The sequence below is a fragment of the Azolla caroliniana genome, unplaced genomic scaffold (genome assembly GCF_043228905.1).
Source record: "Azolla caroliniana isolate FFs.n. ecotype wild unplaced genomic scaffold, voAzoCaro1.0.p SCAF_41, whole genome shotgun sequence".
Lineage (NCBI taxonomy): Eukaryota > Viridiplantae > Streptophyta > Polypodiopsida > Salviniales > Salviniaceae > Azolla > Azolla caroliniana.
Window position 1 is genome coordinate 87,545 of NW_028230476.1, and position 6,000 is coordinate 93,544.

The window sequence follows — 6,000 nt, forward strand, 5'->3', positions numbered from 1 at the left end:
TGTCATGATATGGCAAGACTCGAACCCATGACCTTATGCTACATGGGTCGAGCTCTTGACCATTAGACTATACATTGTAATATATAGAATATTATTTTCATTTATGTTTTATTATAGAAAATTGATGTATATTCCAGATTTCTCTGGAACATTCTAGAAACTTCAGGTGTATTCCTTAGAACACTATAAAAGGAGGCAAAGGCATTATTTCGAACCAAATTGGTTCAACACCAGTCTTAAGCCTCCTAGCTACTGTACATTTTCTTCACATAATATATATCTTTTCTTATCATCACTCTCTCTCTCTCGATCTCTCTCTTAGTACTAATACTTCTTTTAGTACTAATTCCTTCTCTGTCTTAGTACTGTTCCTGACACTACACTGACTCCGACTTTGCCAGAAATACGGACAATCGGATGTAAACATCAGGCTATATTTTCACCTATGGTGGTGGTGTGATATCATGGATGTCCAAGCTTCAAGAGTGCACAACCCTGTCGACAATAGAGGCCGAGTACATAGCAACATCAGACGCAATGAAGGAAGTGATCTAGCTGCATCTACTGTCTCCCAACTTCTTATCTACAAGCTGAATCGACTGACCAATGCAGACCATCTATTGCGATTCACAGAGCGCAATTCACCTCATTAACAATCCCTTCTATCACGCAAAGATGAAGCACATTCAGGTACGGTATCATCACATCCGGGAGCTCATAACTAAGAAGAAGCTTGAAGTCCGGAAGATTGACACCAAGGTGAACATCGCCTATTGCCTGACAAAGTCACTCCGAGATCAACGCCTCAGAGCACTAAGGACAAAGATGGGACTACGACAAGTGACCGAGCAGAAGAAAGCTGAACGAGGAGTAGAAGGTAAGAGTCGACCAAATCAATCATGATAATGAGGCATGGTAGGCTCGACACGAACCTCACCTATGCCGACTCGACTATATGCCGACCGACTTGTAACATAAATTTAGATTAGTGTTGTAATCAAGGTTTACGGGGGAGACAACCCCAAACACATGTACATGTAGGAAAGAGTAGTCCTATTACGGGGGAGTTTGTTGGCATAAAAGGCCGACTCCTTCCACTGTGTATCCTAGTGTGAACTCATCCATATAGTTAGGGCATACATCGAGTCTCTGAGAGAGAGAGAGAGAGAGAGAGAGAGAGAGAGAGAGAGAGAGAACAGAAATAAAGAGAGCTTCCATTAAAGCTTCATTTGTGTGTGTGTTTATTATCTGTCTATATCTTCTTACCTTCCCTCTGTGTTGTTTGTTAAGCATAACCGACAAGTCCTCACATATGTTTCCGTGCATATCTGCCCTTCAACGGCACGAGGGCACATTTTCACGGTTTCATCAAACAAATTCGGCTAATCATCCGATAACAACCCCAACAGTATGCTAATGACTTTTCTCAAATTGGCCTCATCGGCACCCTTCTCTTTGGGCCAACGCAAGCATGGTTTGCACCCTTGGTCGAGACCTCATCCCCTCTCTTACAACTTCCACGTTCCTAGTAATACATGTGTATTTCTATCTCCTCCTAATACTTGTCGAGTCGAGTCGAATTATTAGATAAAACTCCACCATTTCAATATATTTTTCTTTTATGTTATGTTCCTTTATGGATCTAGAGTTCCATGAACATTTGACATGGAAAATAACGCCAACCATGAGGTTCTACCTTTTAAGCTAGCCTAATATGTTTGTTAAATACTTTCATTGATCTATAATTCACTGAACATTTTATGTGGTATGAAACGCTAGCCATGGGGCTCGAACCCATGACCACAAGGTTAAGAGCCTTGCGCTCTACCATCTGAGCTAGGCCAGCTAGATAACAAGAAATGTTTCATCTACAAATATTTCTTTCTTTTTCTTTCGTTTGTTCATATTCTCCCTTCAACCAGGGCCAACAATGCACATCAAGCATGTAGAGTTCCAAAATCATTTTATGTGGCCAAAAATGTCCTTCCCACATGTAAAGTTCGATAGAACATTATATGTGGCAAGAAATGCTCTTCCGACATGGGTATTCAACCTAACATGTTTGTTATGTTCCTTTATGGATCTCTAGTTCCATGAACATTTTACACAGAAAATATTGAGCCTTACATGTTTGTTATGTTACTTTATGGATCTATAGTTCCATTAACATTTTACATGGAAAACATGTTTGTTATGTTGCTTTATGGATCTCTAGTTCCATGAACATTTTACATGGAAAATATTGAGCCTTACATGTTTGTTATGTTACTTTATGGATCTATAGTTCCATTAACATTTTACATGGAAAATAACGCCAACCATGAGGTTTTACCATTTAAGCTAGACTGACATGTTTGTTAAATACTTTCATTGTTCTACAATTCAATGAACGTTTTACGTGGTATGAAACCCCGGCCATGGGGTGAAAAGAATGTCGTGCGGAAGCAATATAGGAGACAGAACAATAGAAGACGCGGGTTTAATGGAAGCTTAGGTTTGCATAGTACGCACGAGATAGACAGAGAGAGAGAGAGAGTAAGCACAAGAACTTAATTCAAAAATAATACTCAATTTGTACATAGGATTTGCTCAGTGAGCACTTTTATACAAGCCCTAACAATCGGGCCGACACAAGTGCTGACACAAGTACTGACAGTACTGGACTACTCATAAATGAGCCTCGACACTTACTCCCAAAACTATTCCTTACGAGGAATATCTTTCTAACGGCCTTTCGGTCTATGCACCGATACGACCTCTCGTTACGCACCGATTTGCGTACCGGTTTACACATCCGTTTTACGCACTAGTTACGCATCGAATTACGCACAAATGTTGAGCTTGTCTCTCAACACTCCCCCTCAAGCTCAACTTGAGGTTCCGCTTGCTCCGCCGGATCTACGCTCCGGCTTCTCCTAGCTCCACGCCTTGCTCGCGCTCCTCGGCCTGTTCGACTCCGCGCGCTTCGACCCTTCCGATCGGCTTGTCTACTCCCATGGCCCTTCACAACTCCCTTGCTGCCGCGGTGTTGACGTTTCTCCTATTGCCTTCTTTTCCGCTTGGCCCTCGGTTGATTTAGATACACTGAATCAAACATCCGAACCGACTCGGCTACCTCCGATCGGTTTTTGCTCTCGTTCGAGTTGGCTGTCCCCAACTCGTCTTCGGTCTTCTTGCCCTTGATGGCGTCATCTCCCCCATGCTTGGTTGGCTTTGGCTCTTTCTTCTGGCTGCTCCCCTTATGTCCGTTTTCGGACTCTTCCGCGGATCCGCCCTCGGCGTCTTCAACCGATCCGAAGTCGAATTCGTGATCCGACTCGGTGCCACAGTCTTTTCCACTCCTTTCCTGCTCCCTTCCGTGCTCATCTGGGACGTCTCTCCCCCTCAAGTTCGGCACGTCGAGGTGACGCAACCCAAGCGCACCCGAGAATTTCCGCAACTTGTCTAGACCAAGAGGCTTGGTGAAGATGTCAGTGGTCTACCGATCCGTCGGAACATACTGAAGTTCGACTTCACCAGAAAGGACACGCTCATGGACGAAATGGTAGTGCACCTCAATGTGCTTGGTCCGTGCGTGGAAGACAGGGTTCTTCGCGAGCTGGATGCTGTTGAGGTTGTCACAGTAGATCGTCGTCGGATCGGACACCTCCACCTACAGATCCTTAAGTAGCTGCTTCAACCATATGGCCTCGCATGTCGCGACAGCCGCTCCTCTATACTCGGCTTCAGTGCTCGACAGTGCAACTATTGGCTGCCTCTTGCTACTCCACATTATCGCGGCACTCCCAAGAGAGAACGCATATCCGGACGTGGATCGGTGATCAACGATCGGTGGTGTTGCCAGCCATATCAGCATCGGTGTAGCCGACCAACTACGAGGCTAGACCGGTCCAAAATAGCAGTCCCCGGTCCTTAGTACCGCTTACGTACCGCAGTACGCGTTGTGCAAACTGAAGGTGCTCCTCGGTAGGTCGCGCCATAAACTAATTGATCACCCCGACCGGATAACTGAGATCGGGTCAGGTGATTGTCAATTAGATAAGGCTTCCGACAATTTGTCGGAACCTTGTCGGATCGCAAACCTTGTCGGAATTGGGGTGACGCTTGACGGTTCTATCCAAAGGAGTCGAGACAGACTTACAGTCGGCCATCCCGAATTTGAAGAGCATATTCAGCGCGTAATGCCATTGGCTGATCAGTATGCCTTCGGAGGTGCGGATCACTTCGATCTCGAGGAAGTAATGAAGGTCCCCTAGTGTTACGGGCATGACCATTTAATATCCCGTGGTGAGAATTTACCGTAGTATTCTATACACGTGGATAAGTGTGAGGGTTAAACGAGAGTGTAAAGAAGGGGAGGATTATTTTTAATCCTCGGGATTGAGACAACCCATTAGGTCAAGTGTAAACTTGCCTGGGGGCCTTGGGTATCGCTATAAATAAGAGGCCTAGCTACCCTCATTTGATCATCTTTTTTACTACATTGAGACTCTGCTCTTGTGGTGGGTCAACTCTTGTAGCGAGCGCGCCAGCACCAGGTATGACTCAACGCCACGGTGGTGGTATGGGACGCCGATCGAGGCTCGAGTCCGTCTCGATCCCTTCGCTCGGGGGTGGTCAGGTGGATCGGCACCCTTCTTTCTCTTTCTCCTTTCTATCTATCATTTGTTTATCCTTATCTTAAGCTTACTTTAGTACTTAGATCTCTAATATTTGGTAATAGATTTATGTACTAATGTTTCTTTGTTTTTCATTTGTCTTTTGATTGATGCCGATCGATCGTTGTGCGGTCGGCCTTGATCCAGACAACGATCAACAAAGAACTTCGGTAACTCTTTCCATAATTTTTTTTTTCTATTCTCTCTTCTCCCATCTAATCGTGTGTTTAGTTTATATGTCAATTTTTTTCATTAAGTCAATGATGTTGTAGTGGTCTTTAATTGATTATCTAAAACGTTTACATATGTGCACGAGGTCAATACCTCGTTTGACATATTAATAATATGTGATGAGTGTCGTATGCGTACGAGGTTAATACCTCAATTACGTATTACATTCATGAACACATGTTACGTTTGCGTATGAGTTTAATACCTTGATTTGTTGTAAACGATATGCGGTTGGTTTCGTATGCGTAAGAGGTCAATACCTCAATTGCGTATTACGATGATCTCTTATTTGAGGATGTTTCGTGTGCGTAGAGGTATATACCTCGATTACGTATCTCGATCACATCATTTGTGGCTATTTAATATAACGATATGTTTAATATAGGCATATGTGGTCACATATATACGTATTTGATCGTATATATGTGATAATTAAACATATGTGTATATTCGTTATTACGTGATTATATCGAAAGTTGTTCTTGTCGGGAAAAGGATGTTGGTGGCCGTCCTCACATTTTTGTGAGACATAATGATGTTGAGTACGTAGGGCTTGACCCACTTCAAGTGAGGTCGCTCCAATGATGCACGTATCCAACATCCCTCCCTCGTTACATGGATACGATGCCACCATGAGCTCGTTCTTACGAGAGGCATTCGTAATGACGTGACCATGTGATGGGCCATGTGGGCCTACTACGAAACGAAGGCTCATTTGGCTTGACCATTAGGTTGCAATTTGGCGTATGCCATCGTAATTACGAGACTTGAGGTTAGGTAACGTACCAACATAGTTTTGGTAAATGAGGGCGAAATAAGGACCCTTGAAATATATGTTCTTTTAAAAAAAAACATATATGATCAATTGCCTTGCACATCTCTTATACGCATCAAACATTAAGCATTCGAGAAGAGCAACTTACTTGGTTGGCTCAAGTGTTTAATGTATTTGTTCTCGAGGTCTCGAGTTCAAATATGACCAAGACCATACAACATCCCTGATACATATGACTATAACACATGTTTAGACTTAAGGTCTAAGTGCACCTCGGGGTCCTCGTAATAGGACTTAAAGAGCCGAAACCACATATGTGGGCACTGAAACATTGTT

At 43.6% G+C, this 6,000-nt stretch overlaps 1 non-coding gene across 1 annotated transcript; it reads right to left on the reverse strand.

The window, feature by feature from the left end:
* Window positions 1-1,773: 1,773 nt before the first annotated feature.
* Window positions 1,774-1,846, reverse strand: TRNAK-CUU (transfer RNA lysine (anticodon CUU)). Its single transcript has one exon. It is a non-coding gene; the product is annotated as a tRNA-Lys (tRNA).
* Between the last annotated feature and the right edge of the window lie 4,154 nt (window positions 1,847-6,000).